Source organism: Typopeltis vanoorti, chromosome 22 (genome assembly GCF_054136105.1).
Source record: "Typopeltis vanoorti isolate ZY-2024b chromosome 22, IOZ_Tvanoo_1.0, whole genome shotgun sequence".
In the NCBI taxonomy this organism is placed as follows: Eukaryota; Metazoa; Arthropoda; class Arachnida; order Uropygi; family Thelyphonidae; genus Typopeltis; species Typopeltis vanoorti.
Genome location: NC_143570.1, coordinates 25,263,701 through 25,284,498, shown reverse-complemented (window position 1 = coordinate 25,284,498; position 20,798 = coordinate 25,263,701). Strand labels below are relative to the sequence as shown.

The following is a 20,798-nucleotide window of genomic DNA, read 5'->3' as shown; positions in this document are numbered from 1 at the left end:
ATACCCACGGCAGGATTCGAACCTGCAGCCTTTTGGCGGGAGAGCAGATACGCTAACCACTTGGCCAACTTTTTTTTTTTTTTTTTTTTTTTTTTTTTTTTTTTTTTTTTTTATTCATACAAACTATGGAAAATTCATGACAGATGGCACCAGTGTATTGTTTGATGTAGTCAACCAGCATTTTTATTCTGTTAAATAAGTATATTGAAACAAATTTTTGAATCCTTTATTACAACTGAAGGCACAGAGCAAGACAAACTGCAGAGCTTCGTATATTTACAAACTCAATCACATTAGATTTAGGAGAGCTGTCATTCAAAAGATGCAGATTAGAAAGCCAATTTTAAACATCGCTTCAGAATGATTTAAGAGTATCCTTGGTCACACTTTTTCTTCTTCAAGACCATGTTTAAAGAAAAGCATGATAGGTTGTTCTCCAGATCCATCTGGCTTTTCACGATATTCTAATAAACCAATCATGCCATCAGGATTGGAACTCTCGCCCATGAAAAACTGTACATCACCCAATTTTGGAATAACTTTTTTGACTGCAGCGGTAAATTTTGCTTTTGCATCATCAATTTCTGAAGCACTTTTCTCTAGCTCCTTCCACTTATCTTGTAATGCCTTATTGTAAGATTTCAGGTAGGTCTTATAATCAGCCTTAGAAAATCCTGTTTCTACAAGTCGCTGGTTCAGAATCAAATCCAGTCCAGATACAACAGATTCATCTGTACCTTCATCAATCTCTTCCTGAGATGGATTAGCTCCTTCCAAAGTAACATCACCTACTCTTCTTGAAACATGATTACATTCAACTTCAAACAGACAGTCGTCGACTAATTTGATCTTCGATGAGTCGGTAAACATTTCATCGCCAGTCAAAAGATCCTTGAAAATAATCATTTTTGCAAAGATTAAATCAGATTATAATCAACAGGAAAAGACCGACTACGTTCGTCAATCGCTGACGAAAAAAAGAGGCTAACCACTTGGCCAACGGGGCCGACAAGCCTTAATATATAATATCTTATTTAAGCAGTGACGTCATCAGCCATGATTTCAAATTTTTCTATTGTAAACAAGTTCTTGCACGTGAAGATAGAGACTGACAAAGTCATGCAAAGGACATAAAACTGTTTAAATATTAAATTTCTTAAAAGTTGAAAGAATTATTAATCCTCAGATTTTACATAAATGAATAAATATGTTACAAATATTTACGATATAATTTATCCAAAAAAAAAAAAAAAACTCACACAGATAATGCAATAGGCTACAATATAATACAATAGAAATCAAACGATCTAAAACATACATTCGCAGTAAATATGTAAACAAAATGTTATGGTAAAGCCATGGTAGAATTCTACGTGGGTGGTCTGAAAAGTTCTCGGCCTCAACCACAAATGGTAACACTATCGGCAAGTTTTTTTTTTTTTTTTTTTTCTAAGTTAGTACATCGTCATAAGCATCAGTGTGAAATTGCAAGTCATTCTATCAAGTAGTTTGTTTTATACAGCTGTATGAAGCAAAAGTGTTGTTTGTATCCCTTGAAATGGATAAAATTGAGTACCGTGCGGTTATAAAATTCTTTGTAAAAGAAGGTTTAACGCCAAAACAAATTCATTCGAAGTTCATAAAAGTTTATGTACACGCTTCTGCTTCGTTTTCGACAATTAAGAAATGGGCTACTGAGTTGAAACTTGGCCATACCAGCTTTGAAGATGATCCACGTGAAGGACGTCAAAAAAGTGTAACAACACCAGAAATCATTGATCAAGTGCACGATATGGTATTGGATGACCGGCGAGTCAAAGTGCGTGAAATTGCTGAGATTATAGGCATTTCAAAAGAACGTGTTGGATATATTTTGTATGAAAAAGCTTTGCACAAGATGGTTACCGCGCTTGCTCACAGCAGATCAAAAACACACTAGCATGAAAATCTTTGAATGTGCTTGGAGCGTTTTAACAAGAATGAAACTGATTTTGTGCGTCGATTTATTACTATGGATGAGACTTGGATTCACCATTACACACCAGAATCCAAACAGCAGTCAAAACAGTGGACAGAAGCCGGTTGTTCAGTGCCAAAGAAGACAAGGTCGTGGCATCGGTGTTTTGGGATGCTAAAGGCATTTTGTTTATTAATTATCTTTAAAAGGGTAAAACAATAACCGGGGAATATTATGCCGATGTTTTAACCAGACTAGACGAAAAAATTCGTGAGAAAAGACCAGGTTTGCAGAAGAAAAAGTCATCTTTCATCAAGACAATCCACCTGCCCACAAAGGTGTTTTGGCAATGGGAAAATTAAGGGATCTGCACTATGAATTGTTGGAACATCCACCCTATTCCCCCCAGATTTGGTTCCCTCTGACTTCTGTCTTTTTACAAAACTAAAACTCTTCCTCGCTGGGCTGGTCAGCGTTTTTCTTCAAAATCAAGTGGTGATTGCAGCTGTAGAGGGGGGGGGGGTATTTTGCAGATCTTACTGAGAACCACTACAGGAACGGGATAATGGCGCGGGAGAATGTATTAGTCTTAAGGGAGATTATGTTAAAAAATAAAAATAATTTTGAAATTATAAATTTGTTTTTTGTAGCTAAATTAATTTAGGTGATTCTAATGTACTTCGCGTTGCTGACACAAATGTTTCTTTGTGTCAGCAACGCGAAGATATTTCCACTTTTCATAAATGGAATATTTTTTGTAATATTTTAACATGAATTAATTGCTAACAATATAAATTTTAATTACTGTGATCTAATTGTTCTTTTGTGGCTATTATTACTTTGAAGTTATTTAATGGCGGTTTGATAATTAACGGAGGCGTGGTTTGAATATGTTTGAAATACTGTTTGCGATCATTGCCTGCGTTTAGATATATCTATTTTTTTAAAAAAAAATTATTATTGTCATATTTTATCAAAGTTAACTGAAAAACTCCTGCTTTTTTATTAGATATTGTGTGATTTTATAACTCTTAACCACACTTCATGCTTTTCGTTCTTTTAACATTTGTACCTGTTAACACTTTACAAGTATCAACGATGCTTAACAAGCTGGTAATGTTCTGAGCCTGAAATTATTAAGGAAGTATTAAAAAAAAAAAAAAGAATTCGAAAATGATCTCAGTGAAAAAAAAAAGTAAATATCAATAAGCTGAAAATTATAAAGAACCAGTTGATCAATTTAAAACCATGACTGGAATATATCACTGATGGTTCACTTCCTGGACTCTGAAAACTTCGGCGCAGTAAGTGATGAGAAGGATGGTTTCACCAAGACATAGTAAAGGAGAAACTGCACCAGAGAAAATGAGCGACAATAGAGATGCTTACAGCGTTGCACATCTCGCTTTGAAAAACTAAAAGGAAACGAAAGAACAAACGAGTTATATTTTTTTAAAAAAATCGTGAATGTTTAACATTTTTTTCATTTCTCGCTTATTATCAATCAAGTGAAATATGCAAGTACTTTTGGCTCTCTTCCTATATTCATTTTATGAAATACACTTTTTGCTTGACCTTTTTTTTTTCAATTTTTACCATCGAACAATACTCTGCCAAATTGGTTTTGTTAGATTCTAACAAAAAAATGTGCGTGTAGTGAAAAAAAGAATTTCACACTGTAAAATATGTACATAGAATCCATGTTAATAAAAGACTTAATGATTTAATTAATTAACAAAATACCGAATTTTAAAAAGATTGAATATTTTAATTCAGCATTTCGCCAAACGTAAATGAAACATTTACAAGAGCACAAAGAGAACCAAAATAAATCGCGTAAAGCTGTAATTTCAAACAAGTATTCAAATATTTTTGACTACGCCCTCTGGATACAGTCAAAGCTGGCTGTTTTTTTTTTCTGTTTTTTCCCCCTATTTATTTAAACGGAACGTCATCTCAGATTTGGAAACTTTTTACATCTACCTTGGACTTAGTTAGTCGAGTTAGTCTATCCACTCTAAACACACTGAGAATTCGAATTCGGCTGCCATGGGCATGGTTGTTTGTGCTCATCCTTAGGTAGGAGATGAATTTATTGGAGGACTGAGGTGGCTTGAAAAGGTTTCATATTTGACCTACAGAGCAGGGTTTCTGGACTATGTAAACAAATAAAATAAAATAAAAATACAAACACGTATAAAATTGATTTTAAAAAAATAGAAAACATTCTTAACCCATCCATGGAACTAATTCACTATAGATTTACACAAATCTTTCATAGACTGGAATCACATAAAAAAAAAAAGAAAAAGAAAAGACTAGAAAAGATTAGAAGTGTTCAGTAGAGCATAATCCCAGGAATAATCTTTCATTTTTGACTTTAAGGTCTTTTTCGCATAATAGTTTTTGTTCAACTAATTCCATGTAGGTTATCAAAAAAAAAAAAAATTAATTTACTTTGATTGTTGTTGTTTTAGCCTTGAAAATGTCTCAGTTGCCTGTGGACAAAGTATTAGATTAAAATATTGATTTTTTTTTTTTGCTATCTGGTATGTTTTTAATTAAGCCATCCAAAGTATTTTAATATCGTATAAGAAACACATAAGTTTAAATAACAACTTGAACTTTTTAAAATTTTACTTACATAATCGTTGTTGACAAGTATAATCCCAGCATAACCCCTCTATGATGCTTGGTATTAATTTTTTATTAATAAGGGGAGAAGAATATATTATTATGCTATGCAAGAATATATTATTATACAAGTTTTTTTCGCTTGATTAGAAAGTAAGTTATATTTGACAAGAAAATAGAGAATATTCATGTTTTTATCTTCTACCCAAGCATGACCAAACAAAAGTCTGTACATGAAGTATCTTCATAACTAGGCTATGGAGTAGCTTCATAACTTGTGTGTTGTATATAAAGGATGCTGACTTCATATCAGATTGTTTTAGTATTCCATAATGCACACGCCACACCACACCACACCATACTCCTTTTTCGGACGTGCATAATATACTATGCATTATGGTCGCATGTAAATTAATAAATTTAAAGGTGTGGGTTTGCGATAGGAGTGGCTTGTGGTAGTGGTATTCAGACACAAATATGGAAATAGGAAACTGTTTCATTCCCATAACTCTTAAATACTCAGAGTATATTATTATACTTAGTGGTAAGAACGAAAAGAATGCTATAGCATTACGTTCATAGGGTAGGTCAACTGTATAAAACTTTTTATACTAAGAGAATCTCAAGTTAATATCGATTTCCTAAAATAAAATATGAAATAAGATTGTGGAATTTTCACCCCTCAATAAATAAGTAAAATAAAGAAATAAATGCATCCTTGCAGTAAAAAATGTTCAATGATGGGACAGCCAAATTCATGAAAATATTAGATTGGCGTTGATTGACCTCCGAAATATATCCAGTTTGTATCTGCCCATGAATCCATGTGCGCAGATACAAATCCCCACACATTTCTTCCTGGAAAGTATACTAATAACGATGTATGTACTTTTTCCTATTAAGCCGACAAACTGTGCCTTCATTCAAATATGAAAACACTAAAAAAAAAAAAAAATTTTTTTTAAATCAAGATATGGCGAATGGATTGCAGTCCGAAGCAATAGAAAGTAGTTACAGGATAGAAAGAAGGGAGATCGTCGTGCCTTATACTAATACATCCAGTTTACCGAAGCTCTTGATGGTCATTACAAAAAAAAAAAAAAAAAAAAAAAAACAGCAACCTAAGGAATTTTAAGAATTCTAAAACCAACCTTCCATTGTTTGGCAACATCCAACAACATTTGGCTGAATAGTTTTGCCAAGCGTAACTTACCCGGAAATAGATATATTGGAGGGTGTTCTAGACCCTCTTGAAGCAAAACTAAATTAACTAGTCTCGAGACAGGAGAAAGGACATTCATTTCTGCTGCTAAATTTGGTTCCAGGAACAGAGCTGTGTTGTTTCTTTCGTCAGATTCAAAAGAACAGGAAGATCTGTATTTTTCTTATTAAAACATTATAAGATCATTATTATTTTTACATCTATTTTGCCTGTTTTCGTTTAGGAGTGTCCCTTATTTTAAATACATTCGCTTTTTACTCAAGAATTCGTAGGGTATTAAAGTGTAAATATATGTAGACTAATAGAGGAAGAAATTTTGCACATACCTTGTTTGGATGTTGGGCTGTCTTCGTTCTCCATACTTCTGCTGTTTAGGCTGTTGAAGGGGGATAGGAAACGTGTGTGTGTGGGGGGGGGGTTTGAGGCAAGGTGGGAAGATTAATTAGAAAACCCCTTTTTTTTAAATAATATACACACACACACACACACACACATATATATATATATATATATATTTGTTTATATGTAAATACATTTTTTGCTTAACTTAACTTTTATACATACATATTATTCATAAGGTTAAATCTGACCAATTATGTATTACCGTAGGCCTTGATCTTGTATATTTGTATCACCCTGCTGTAATTTTGTTAATGTGTAAATACTATAATGCTAACCTTAAATGTTATGCATCAATGCTATATAATAATTCCTTTCTGACTCTTTAAGTATTACTATAATAACGTTTGTTGTAATCTTACTAGATGTAGACACTGTTGTCATTGACTTGTTTTGTATATACATATGTTAACCTATAGTTATCTATTTATGTACTGCTGAAATCTTTGCAGTAATTTTGTTTATATGTAGATACTGCATCACTAACATACATTTTGTGTATGCATATTATTTACTACTTTATTTTCGAATAATCATGTAGTGCTGTAGGACACCTTGTCTAATTGTGTACCTTCTAGTAATTCTGTTTATATGTATTGCTGAATTCTGTTTATACTGCATTGCTAAATTTAATTTTCATCCATGCATATTATATAATAATCCCTTTTTGCCTATTTTTGTACTGCTATAAAAGCATCTATTATAATTTTACATATATGTAGATACTGCATTCCTTGGCTTAGTGTTTCGTATTTTGTGTATTAACTTATATTGTTAACTATTTTTGCACTGCTGTAATAACCTCTGACCTTGTGTTGCTGTGCCCTCTACAGCAGTTCTGTTTACCTAGAGATGCTGTTTTGTGAAACTAGATTCTTGTAGAGACATATTGTTTACAATTTTTGTAAATGCTAATGTTGTAACCTTTAGTATGGCGCAGTATGACCTTTGTAGTTTTTGTGCTAAATAAACTATAAACTAACCAACCAACTTGAAATGTACTCAATAAAACAAACTGTGAGGGAAAAAAAAAAAAACTCAAAATTTTAAGAGGAGTTTTCCATTGCATTGAGATCCCATAAAATTGTCTAAGAGCAAAACCTAGACGAGCATGTTCTAAATGATGAAAAAGCAGTTTCACTGGAAAGAGGCCACGCACAGGGAGAAGCAACAGACGTGTACTGCTCTTGAAGTACCCACAGAAGCAAACAAATATCTCGCCGGAGGAGATAGTTCCTGCAGCCCCCTGTTATACTGTCATCGTAATAACGTTGACAAACATGTATAGAAAGAACTAACAATAAAATCTATACAAGATGGTTTACTACCACAAATGAGCTCCTTTTTTGCTGCCATTTTATACAGACAACGTTTATATGTCGCATGCAGTGCGTACTGAAATGAAAATACAAGCCAATCAAGTCCTCTTCCCACCATAATATTGTGAATTTTAATTTCACTTAAATAATAATTAAGAAATCTATCTTTATGTTTTCTGAATTATGATGTAGTAATCTGTCTGAATAAATATGAGTATTTAACGTAAAATTGGCTTTATTGTAGTTCAATATACGTACAGGAATATCTTTTGTGTACACCATAAATTGCAAATTTTATTATATTCCTTCAAGCTTGGGCAGATCTATTGAAAAATTTATTTTAGCTATTTAGATTTGTATGGTTATGCTATTATTAATATTATTATTAATTAATAACATGTTATTATTCATTAATGTTAATTAATTATTGGTATTAATAAATATTAATAATTATTTTATTATTAACCTTTTTTATTTTTACGATTATAAACTGCGTAGATGGCGTTGATGGTAGTTGTGTGTAGTAGGACAATTTAGTTGTAGGAGAAATTGTTGGATGTGTGTAGCTGTAGCCGAGTGGAGCAGAATATCCTCCGCGATCAGTCCTTGGACACCTTGGAAATGTCACGTAATAATAATGATAAAATTTCGAAATCCTTTGTCCCTTTCAGTGGCTGCATTTAAAAACAGTATTCGAGGTGACTCTACAACTTTTTTTTGTATACGGATTTTAAATACCACCCAAATAAAATCAGCTCGGATAGAGTCCAGGAATAACGTATACACGGACAAAAGGAATCTAAAAAGTCTTACGCATGCTGCGAAACGAATTCAAAAAAGGGGCTGGTCTCAGTGCTTTGCATATATTATATTTCGTTATTAATCAATACTTTTATATCTCTTTCTCTCTCGAATAACGACTTTATCTCAGCTACCAAAAGAAAACATATATAAATGTTAAAGATACCAAGCAATTTTGAAAGCTAGGTTTTTAATCCTTTTTCCCAAGTAAGCAAACAGACAAGTAAGTCAAGTTTGCGGCTGCACATAGTGCAACTTGTTGCAAAGGTGGAGTAAGATCTGATCGCTTTCCTTAGAATTTTCCCCTAAAGCAATTTTAAAAGCTTTCCAAGCTTTTAAAATTGATTGGTATCTTTAACATAATATATACCCAAGGTAAAAAACTTTCTTCATATTACTCTCATACTGATATTTTTATTTAATGAGGTCAAAGCACCTTATGGCCGGAGGAGATAGTTCCTGCAGCCCCTTGTTATACTGTCATCGTAATAACTTTGACAAACATGTATAGAAAGAACTAACAATAAAATCTATACAAGATGGTTTACTACCACAAATGAGCTCCTTTTTTGCTGCCATTTTATACAGACAACGTTTATATGTCGGTGACTCTGTATTACTCTGTAATACAGAGTCACCGACTCTGTGACTCTGTAATACAGCTCTGTATTACTTCACCCTTGGCATTTTTTCGGTCTGGCTCCCACTGACGAGACCTCAATAAAGGTCGAAACCGGTGGGGGACTATTATGAGGTCGCTCTCTTAAGGATTTTGCCTTAAGAGAGCAATTTGAGTCTCCGGGGAAAGTGTTTTCCGGCACCAACAAAGCCCAGTGAGGGGCTTTGTCGGTGAATGCTTTTCTTCGGAATATGAGCGGTTCTGCTCGGTGGTGGTGGTGGGTGGAAGGCCATCACTGAGTGGAGCCAACACTGAGATGGACATTCTTTCGCCCACAATTGAGTGGCCTAGGGATCGGCTTTACTTATTCATAAGGTCGAAACCGGTATGGGTAGTGACCATTACCTTAATTGATAGCATCATACATTTCCGCAAGGACATGTGCTTTGAATTAGGGAAAAATTCTAAGGAAAGTGATCAGATCTTACTCCACCTTTGCAACGAGTTGCCTAGTGTTGCACTACGTGCAGCCGCAAACTTGACTTACTTTTCTGTTTGCTTACTTGGGAAAAAGGATTAAAAAAACCTAGCTTATAAAATTGCTTGGTATCTTTAACATAATATATACCCAAGGTAAAAACTTTCTATATATAAATGTGTTAATCCTTCTAAAATAAGGCAAAATTTTTTTCAGAGTTGATCTTGGAAATTTTGTTTTTCAAATGTGTTTATATTTATAAAATTTTATATTTACAACATTTTATATTTTAATATAAACAAAATATAAACAGCTGAGATTAAATTACGAAAAATAAGAGTAGGAAATTACACATGAGGAAGTCATAAATTGCATTAAAAATCTGAATCTCATCGGCAGATTTCTGATAGGTAACTCGCAAGGAGTGTATTTAAAAGAAAAAAAAAAGTAAAGGTAATATTAATCTGATCTGCGATATTAGTTCAGCTGTTGAAAACAAGGTATATTGGAAAATTGTTATTATTATTATTATTATTATTCCTGACATCTCCAAAGAGTCCGAAGACTCATCGTGGGAGGACACCTACAACTGTCTCAACGCCATCTACCGCTCACCTCCACCACCACCACCATAACTAGTGTTCTATGTCAGTAAATTGCGTGTGTTCTGAAGGGCCGATTTGTCTGTATGCGGGATGAAAAACCCGAGTTTCCGGGAGAAAAAAACCTGCTACATCCGTATGAGATCGTCTAACTCACCTTCGATTGAAAATCATCCAGATAAAGATTCCTCCCGTCGCGACGAGAATCGAACTTAGGCTTATTCCAATCGAAGGGCGCCGTCATTCTTCCAATATATTTTATTTTCTCAAAAGCATCTATGTACATTCGGACGAACTATTTACATATATACAATAAGTACATAGCATGCTTATTTCAGTTAACAATTTTCATTTACAACATGATAACATGCCCAATATCTATTTTCACCTAGAGTCCTGTGCAATCTTTTGGGCAGTTATTTTGGATGTTAAATGGAATTAACATCCAAAATAAAGATAAGGTAAAAATATTGAAATATTACAATATTTTTACCTTATCTGAAAATTTGTATAAGAGGAAACATATACTTCTTATGCAAATAGATATATTCATTACTATACAACATTTCTACACTTATATATACGTGTTTACATTATGTGTTTAGTTTTCTATTCCATTATTTTTCCTTTCAGAGTGAATTATATTGGTTTGTTTTCATGTTTTTACTTTATGGTGGGTCTTTTATTTCCATTATTTGTATGTTTTCTTCATATTCTTCAGAGGGCCTATCTTCTGCCATTGGTGTTTTATTATCTTTTTTTCTGTTTATTGTGTCTGTTGCGATTTCATTTAGTTGTTTGTTAAGTTTTTGCATTATATCTGGGCCTGTATCTCTTCCATAAATTCTGTCACATCTGTATGTCCAGATGGATACATTGTTGTTATAATTATAATTGCTTCGGTTATTGTTATCTTTCCGTCCTTTAGCCAGAATAGTGTGTGTTCTGTGACCGGTTCTTTGTGTTTTATGAATTTCTGAACAGTGTTCCATATTGGAGAGGTGTGGGAGCATTATAACATTATGTGATATAGTGTTTCTGGTTCAGGGCAGAAGTAGCATTTGGCTGGAGTGGAATTTAGCTTGGAGTGGAATACCTTTGTATGCGCACCATAATCTGGTGGGTAGGCAAGCGTGGTGAACCTTGTAATAAAATGTTTTTAATTTAGGGTATATAGGTAATCTGAATGCCTTTTTGGGTACATTGGATAATTTAATCTTACCTTTTTCAAACTCTCGGTGTTGTGGTGGTGGTATAACTGCTCGAGTGAGAGTGATATGTGCACTTTTTGGTTTCATTTTGAGGAATTCTTTTATTGCTATATGATTATTAATGAATTTGTATCCCTCCGCAACTTCAATGACCATTTTTGGTATTTTGCCATTCGATTGTGGAAGGGTACAAATTATTTGGTGGGGCATTATTCTTTGCATGTAGTGTATGATATATGCACTCCATGCTTTGTGTTCCGAGTAAGCTCTCTCTCTATGATTTTTGCTCTTGCACTTAAAGTTTTTAAATGTACATTTATTAAACCAAGTCCTCCAGCTTCTATATCACGAAATATTGTACACCTTCGTATGGGTGCGTATTTCGAATCCCAAATAAATTTTACACATTCTCTGTGAATTTTGTCAACTTCGTTGCCACCGTAATTAATGTTGGCTACAAGGTACCATATTTTTGATAGTAAGAACTGGTTACATATTTTTGCCCTGCTTCTAATTGATAATTGTCTGGGTCTCATTTGCGAAATTTTTTTTGTAATTTTGTTATGAGCTACTTCCCATTGCTTGTTAGGATGGGTTTGGTCCCCTATGGTGATTCCTAAAAGAGGTAGGTGTTCATTGATTTTAATTTCGTTCGGCACGGTTGGCTTATTTGCCCACCTGCCAACGAACATCGCGTGACATTTATGAAAGTTGAGTTTTAATGCGGACGCCTTTTCAAAAGATTTAAATATATTACAAATAATCATGAAGGACTTAAGCTGTGGTTAGCGTTAACGTAACATCGTCGGCATAGGCTAGTACTTTTGTTTTACCTTCTCCTATATGAGTACCCGCTATGCCGGGATGTCCCGATTCTTCCAATTGCGCTACGGAGGCGCGTATTATCATCTAGTGCAATTATTATGATAAGCGTTTCAACAATTTGCTTAAAAATATTCATAATAATAGACATAATGGCAAGTAACCTCTCTCTTTAAAGTAATATAGGATACGTTTGGATATCGCTAATGAAAAGTGTGGGCAGTATAGTTCGCCCACCGTTTCCAGGTCCCCGCTTCGCGTCGTTCCAAGAATAGTCGATTCATGCTGAAGGGGAGAAAAAAATGAAGGACGTCCGAATTGGTCGCCAACACGCGAAATCACGTGCTTTATAGGTAAAATTTTCCAACTGTTATACAAGCAACATAGTTAACTACAATGATCATAACAGAGAAGTTAATTTTCCGACCAGTAATAATAAACAACTTATCCCGCTATACGGACTGATTACCCTATTATCGGAATGGATTCTTCTTTTTCTGAGATGCGCAGAAGTGTCGAGGGACCTCAAATCGGTGGGCGAACTATAACAGATTTTGTCTTGGATGGCCGACGCGGATTTCTATAATGTGAAAGAACGGTTTTATGGGTATATAGGCTTAAGAACGTATTGTAATAAAGCACTTGTATATAACATGTTTCTTGGTACAAATTCAGTTCTTTGTGTTTGAGAAGAAGGGGAGAGGAACTCTTTAATACAAAAACTTAATAACCATTTCATGACTGTGTATAAATAAGGTCAATCGTAGCTTCAAGTAAATGCCATATTTGTGATCATTCTCATTCTTAGAATCCATCATTTTTTACAGCACGCAATGCAGCAACTTAGCCGGATGAGAAATATAGCACATTAACTATAGGTATACGGTGTTTACATAAACATTGTCAGACTTGACCGGGTCAGTCTGTTGCTACGAGATAGTGTGACGCAGCGACCTACTAAGACTGCTTAGATAGCGGTAGGGAGTGGTGGGGTGTGCAGGCTCAAGGAGAAGTAGCGCACCAAGGCCAGAGACGAGTTGCCTTGTGTCACGGGAGGACAGTAGGGGTAACAAATAGTGCAGAAATATAGGGAATGAGAATGCTGGGAGAATCCATTTGGTTAGGGGAGGCTGTTGTCATCGAACTTCAGGAGAATTATACGTTTGTGGAACAGTCCACTTCCTCAAAATTAAGGTTGGCATGAAATAAATCTGAAACCAGAACAGATTACACTTAAGTACTAAAACAAAGCAGTGAAGGAGGGTGTTTCAGATCTTTTTCCCCCCAATGTAATCTTTTTTTATAATCTTAACTTTTATTTTCAGAATAAAACCCCTTATAGTGTGAAAAAAAATAACTAGTTTATCTATCTTCTTTATTTGGCAAAGGGATCTAGAAAAAAACCGCAGGCGTTTGGAAACCCTGCAGAGATCCCTCATTTATATGCGATCCATCATATTTTAGTGGATAAATGGGTAAATGCCATATATTAAATTCTCTCTCCCGCTAAAGCGTAATACCGTTTGAGAAAGATCTAATACAATGTGACTGTCGTGGAAAACAGTATGACTGCTTGGCGGGGGGGGAATAGTAAACACTGGGGGAGACGAAAATAGCATGCACTTTCTAATTCACATATGTGTATACAAAAAACGTAAATAAATAGCAAGTTGGGAGAGAAAAAAAATTGGCATATCACACAATGAACTGAGATGGGGAATGGGGGAGGCTGACGAGTGTATCTCCCTTTATGTATAGTTCAGACTGTTCGTTTGCCCAAGGCTACTGACGCTACAGTTCCTTGTTTTCAGAGCAATAAAAGGTTCTATCACATGCCAAGTAGTCTGTAACTTAGCCACTGCTTTCAAACACTTACTTTGCGTTTGTGTCCAACGCAAATGAACAGACCACCCTTTCAACTAGAGAAGGGAGGAGATGTGTTGTGAAAACGAGTGAGGATACTGGAGATTAGAGGTTTGGTGGAAAGAGGGAAGAGGAAAAGGGAAAGAAACGAAACACTATTTTAGCATGCTACACATTCCGAAGTTTAATAAGGAAATAATCCTCCATCTTTAATACCATAATCATGCTCTTTATTTTTGCCAGCGAACGTTTTCAATTGACGAACAGTCTCTAATACTGAACGTCACTAAACTTGATTCGAAGAACACATTTAGTGTCGGGACCATTAGAACTTGCGACCACAATATTTAGTATTACAAAAGTTAGGAGTTTATTACGGGGGGGGGGGAATAAATGTAAACAACGAATGTGAAAATGAAATGAAATTGAGCTCATTATAGATATCGTCATATATGACAATAAACTCATCGATAACTTTGCAAAAAAAAAAAAAAGAATTATTTCTAATTGAATATCTCTTTCATCACATAGTGAACACTCGTTTTAAAGTGTGATTAAAATAATTCACTGATAAATCTTTTTTTATGACAATTTTACCTATATATATATATATATATATATATATATATATATATATATAGGTAAAATACTTATTGTCACTGGAAGCCTCTGTACCCCAATTGATAGCGAGAGAAATGGTTTAAACGAAGATTTGATTCCCGTCGCAGTACAAGAATCAGATCTTCTTTCAAGCCCTTAAAACTAAAAGGTGGAGCCCCCGTAGATCCGGCGGTTTCGACGGAGCCTTTTGGTTGGAAAGACCAAGGTTCGAATCCCGTCAACAACGCGAAGAATCTTTATCACGACTTTTTAATCAGAGGTGAGTTAGCCGCTCTCATACGAAGCTAGAGGGGGTTTTCTCTTGAAAACTTGGGTTTTTCGTCCCTCAAAACAAGCAAACCAGCTCAGTGAACCCATATAGACATAAAATACTTGCAGAGAAGTGGCAAACCAGTATTAATTGTTTAAAATCCCTAATTAGGGGATTCAACCAGTCTCGGAAGGAAAGACGAAAATTGGATGAATGGAAAATTAAAGGCGAGTTTTGCATAAAAAGTAAAACTAATAAGAAAGTTTGTCGGAGATTTATTACTACCATTTGCTAATAGACTGCATCACTGAAATGGAAGTGATTGCTCCTTTTTGTACAAACCTTTGGACAAAGTCTTCTTATTGCTAATTCCAGATCGACAAATTGTGTCAGATGTGACACGAGAATTAGGGCGAGATAGGCAGATCAGGTAAGAAGATAAATAACTTTAAGAAGACTTTCCTCTTCACGACAATAGACATACACCTACTACGCGTTACTACTTTGAGTGGTCTATGTATTAGATAATCTGGATACCCTGCTACAGAAACCAAACAATGAACATTTGAAGCCAATTTAGCCTTCTAGTTAAACAGATTTCGCACCAAACGTTTAAAATCAACTACCATTCGAACGCTGCCACCAGCATCCGTACTAGAGTGGAATTGAACGCACTACAGGAGAAGAATAGAGAGAGAGTTTACTCTTTAACTAGCAGATTGGACAGCAGAGACGGCGCAGATCGGCCAACCAGGCCAGTATAAATGTGACTAATAATTAGTCAATCCGTGTATTGCAGCACTCCTAGCGTTATCACTTCACTGGCCTACGATTCTAATAATGAATTGCGAGTGATATATATAGATATTTATATCACTGGCGATTCAAGTTCATATGTATGCATATAAACTTTCTCTATTAATAATTATATAACAATACAATACCCAGGAGTGATCAGAAATAAACCGTGAGACTATGAATTCTTAATGCTACGTAAACTCGCAGGTAATTAGGATTCCACGAGGAGGAAAACATCCATAATATACCCCCTCACCGACACACTTTGCCAGTGAAGTAACGATGACTTTTGCTTCACTCTCCTCTCAGGAATAGTAGGTCCTTTTGAGACCTTGATAAGTTTTTTTCTCCCCCCTCTGAGCAACTGTTGGACTCACCTAAATCCCAGCTCTCCCCACCCGGCATGGCTTGCTTGGTTTTAACTTTGCGAACGGATAACACGATCCTGTGAAACGGGTAAATTAATAAACAGAAAAATCCTGACTGTTCAAGCTATAAAGCTATTTATGAATTATGTATTTCTTTTTTCAGCATACATTTTGAAGCTTTTTTTAATATATTTTTTTAATCAATTTCGCCATAGCTAGAAAAGGTGTCTCCGTTATGAAAACCTTGGGGACAATCTTTCTGTTACACCATGTATTAATGAGTCGGTCAACTGTATCTATACAAATGTGGGTGCAAACTGGTCCATTTACCTACCTCAAATCAGTGGGGCGTGCGCTGTATTGTCCCAATGCCCTCAAATTGGAGTCCCATAGCTTAGTCTCCGTCCTACATTTCTATCGAATGACCTTGGCAAGTCGACAAATGACCTTCATGGGAACACTAGTGCAGTAATTTGAGGTTTTTCACCTGACGACTCTTCGCCATCTCCGTGCATTTTTTTTTTTTTTTTTCACCATGCATGTAATGCACATGAGAATAAGCTCACTGTGCTAGCAAGACCCGTTACTTTGTGTCTTTCCTAAAAATATCAGCAAGTGGATAGAATGGATTAAACACATCCCATGTGTAATGTAAAATAAGTAAGCAAAATTGTAGACATAGCATTGTTATTATTGCTGGCATAATTTTAATCGTCTATTAGGGTTTCGTATTTTGCCAAATTAGTACCTACCTACGTATAAAAGTTGATGTGTCTTTCTTTACACAATTTATTGCAGGACTTTGACTAGATAGATTTGACCCAAAATTGGAATTTGGAATCCTGACACAAATTTGTCAAATAACCCAATTTTTCTTTCAATCTGACTATTTGTAGGACAAAATATTTCGAAATTATGTTACAATTGACTCTGTTCTCGCTGGATATGACGTGTCATATCCCACATCTACTGTTGTTAGATTTTTCATGAAAAGTGACCAAACTTGGTGTAGGATTAAACACTGGTTTTTATTACATTTTGTGGGATCCAAAGCATTTCAGAGACTTCTTTAAACTTTCTTGTGAAACATTTATCATCAATATAAATCATCAAATAATTATCATCAACAATATCACACAATAAACATCAATATAAATTATTGTATAAGTTATGGCAAATGGGATTGGAAAGTCACTTGGTTGATTGGATAGCAAACTGGCTTTCTAATCGATATCGAATGGTGGTGCATAGAGGTGCTATGTCGTTTAGAAGGAGAGTTGAGTGGCCGTAGAACAGAACCCAGTGGAGTCCCACAGGGTTCTGTTCTAGGGCCACTGCTGTTCAATTTGTTTGTTAATGATATTGCGAATGGTCTGCAAGCTGATATTCAGCTGTTTGTCAATAATGCTAAGCTGGGAAAAGTCATTAGGGATGATGAAGAAGTACTGGTGCTTCAGAGCGATTTGAATAAAGTGGCCACGTGGGCAGAAAAGTGGGGATGTCAATTTAATACAAGTAAATGTAAGGTTTGCACTTTGGATCTCACAAAAGTAAAGCTGCATGTTGGAGACATTGTATTACAGGAGGTGGAAGGAGCGTGTGATCTTGGGATATTGGTGGATAAACAATTGAAGTTCAAGGGACATATTTCAAAAATAAAAACAAAACAAACAAATGCCAGTACACTAAGAAGAACACCGACAAGTAGAGATAAGGGTGTGGTCATTCCACTGTTCAAGGCTTTGATTAGACCACATCTGGACTGCTGCGCATCGATTTGGTCACCTGCGTTCTTAGGTGAGATGCGAGTTGTGGAAAAAGTTCAGATGCGAATAACAAAAGCAATATCAGGATTGTGGAATACTGACTATGAACACAGATTGAGAGAATGTAAATTACAGACGCTAGGCAAGAGGCGGAAGAGGAGATCCTCCGTAGCTCAGTCAGTATAGACGAACCCCTTTGGTTGAAAAGACCTGGGCTCAATTCCCGTCGGTGATGTGAGGAACTTTATCTGGTCTCCTTTCGACTAAAGGTGAGGGAGCTGGTCTTATACGGAGGTAGAGGTTTCAGCGGGGGGGGGGAGGGTTGTACTAGCAAAGTCGCATCGAATGTAACACGAGGACCCTGCATTGGAAGTGGGATAAATGCGCATAGGAAGAAGTCAATGGACGGAAGAGGGGCGATATGATTGAGACATAAATTGCTAATGGGTGCTTATCAAATAGATACCGAGGATATTTTTCATAGGGTTGAAGGAGGGAAGGGGATAGAGACAAGAGGTCGTTCCTGGAAGTTGTATAAAGGAGTGGTGCGTAATGGAATGTGGCATAACTTTTTTGCATGGAGGGTGGTTGGTGAGTGGAATTTATTGTCAAATGAGGTGGTGAGTGCGCAAGCATTGACCCAATTTAAGATGAGGTATGATAACCATTATCTCTGTTAGAATATGCATCTTACTATTGCCTCCCTCGATGAGTCTTGACTCTAGGAGGTGTTTGTATAATAATAATAATAATAATAATAATAATAATAATAATAATAATAATAATAAATATAATAATAATAATAATATAAGATATTTCTGTTTCTTGTTAAACTATTACATAGCCTGTGTTTGTTGTATGGAAGGTTAATCTTGATTTTGTTGTCTTATTTTTTTTTCAAAGTCTTTATGTGTTCAGACATGCAGTGTGGGGATACCTGTAAGCCCCATCGGGCGCGTCCCCTGGTGGCGGATCGGGTAATGCTCGTCGTAGTTTTCTATGAAGGGTAGGAGGGAAATAAAATACCTTCCGCGGACCAACAGGATAGCACTTCTCTCATAGGCCGGTCTGGGGGGGCTTCGAAGGTGGTACCCCCCACCACCAGAATCGGGTGCTGAAGGCTAATCCCCCGCACACCTTAAAATTTTACCCATTAAAAGAAATAACAAAGAGATAGCTGAATTGCCTAAATGGTTAACGACAAAGCGAGGAAAAAGGTACATGAGATACGGAACATGGAACATTAAAATTCTACATGGAAAAGAAAACGAATTAATAGATGAATTTAAAAAATCAAGATTGGATCTGCTGGCAGTCACAGAAACAAAAAAGAAAGGGTCAAGGTTGCCAGAAAATGAAAGATGGATATATATACTTTTCTACAAGAGAATGGGGAAAACAAGGGGTACATTGCATAATTAAACCAGATCTGAAAGAATATATTACTAAATAGCAACTAATAAATGAAAAGTTGTTGACAATCACTATAGATTTTAAATCAGATAACCAAGTATTCACTGTAATTGTTACATATGGCCCAAATGATAATGCTAATAAAGAAATTAAAGATGCATTCTTCAAACTCTTACAAAAAACAATTGAAGAAGTTCGAGGGCATATTATACTACTAGGAGACCTTAATGGGCAGGTAGAGAATCAAGTAGATGAAGAAACGAAACGAGTGTTGGGATCACAAGGAGAAATAACCCGGAATAATAATGGAGAAAGAATAATAAATCTTTGCCTTATAAATAATTTAGTAATAGCGAATACTATGTTCAAGCATAAAGAAATCCATAAATTTACCAGGGAAGAGCCCAGTGGAAAAGAAAAATCTATAATTGACTGCGCCATCATAAGCAGACCCTACTGGAAGTATACAAAAAATCAAGAGTCTATGGAGGTCCTGAAATAGGCAGTGACACTACTTATTAGTATTGGAAACGATCCATAAAATAAAAGTTGAAAAATGTAGAAAAAGCAGCAAAGAAATAAATGTTAAGATAAAGAACTACAAACTAAAGAAAGAAGAAATAGCCATTGAGTATAAAAGTAAAATAGAAGAGAATATGAAAGAAGTAGAAAAAGAGATATATAAAGACCAAGATGTAGAACGCCTATGGTACAGGTTCAAAACACTTTTAGAAACAATAAAGAAATTTTTGGTGTATCATTAAATAATAAACAGAAGAAGCATAAACACCCTGTTAGACTAAAGAACTAAAAGAAGAAATTAAAAAGAAAAAGCAATTGTGGAAGAGATATATAACATCAAAGCTGCAGGTTGATAGAGAACTATACAACAACCAAAGAAATAAAGTCAAAAACTTAGTGAAAGAAGAGAAAGGAAAATGCTGGGAAGACTTCGGACATACTTTAGAACAAAATTTTAAAGGAAACCAAAAACTCTTCTATAATGTTTTAAGAAGAATGAGGTCAGAGAAAGAATGCCCCATAAAGTTTATCAAATATAAGGATGGAAAGTTACTCACAAATTCCGAAAACATCGTGGAAAGATGGAAACAGTACTTCCAAGAATTATTGGAATATGCAGGACACGGAAAAAATAGAACCTTAAGAGCAAGACATGCAAGCAGAACAGAAGATCAAAGTGAGGAAAAATTCATGCAAATGAACTGTTAGCAGCAATAAATAAAATAAAACTGAGCAAATCAGCAGGCCATGACCAAATAACACCAGAAATGCTAAAGAATTTAGGAACGAAAGCCATGAAATTTCTTTTACACCTATGTAATGTCGTATGGAAAAAGAAAATTATTCCCAAAGACTGGGAAGTAGCAATAATAATCCCTATATTTAAGAAAGGAGATAACCGTAAATGTGAGGGATAGAGGGATTTCGCTTTTAAGCTTCCAGGAAAATTGTATGCCCGTATTTTAGAAGAGAGGCTCGGGAACCAAATAGAGGACACTGGACGAAATGCAATATGGCTTTCGAAAAAATGGAAGCACGCAGGATCTTATCTTCAGTCTTAGACAAATATCAGAGAAAACATTGGAATATAGAAAAGAACTACATGCATGTTTTATAGATTTCGAAAAGGCCTT

General features: G+C 35.2%; 1 pseudogene; it reads right to left on the bottom strand.

Moving 5' to 3' along the window:
* Positions 1-210: 210 nt before the first annotated feature.
* LOC150094235 (translationally-controlled tumor protein homolog pseudogene) lies at positions 211-977 on the bottom strand (annotated as a pseudogene).
* Between the last annotated feature and the right edge of the window lie 19,821 nt (positions 978-20,798).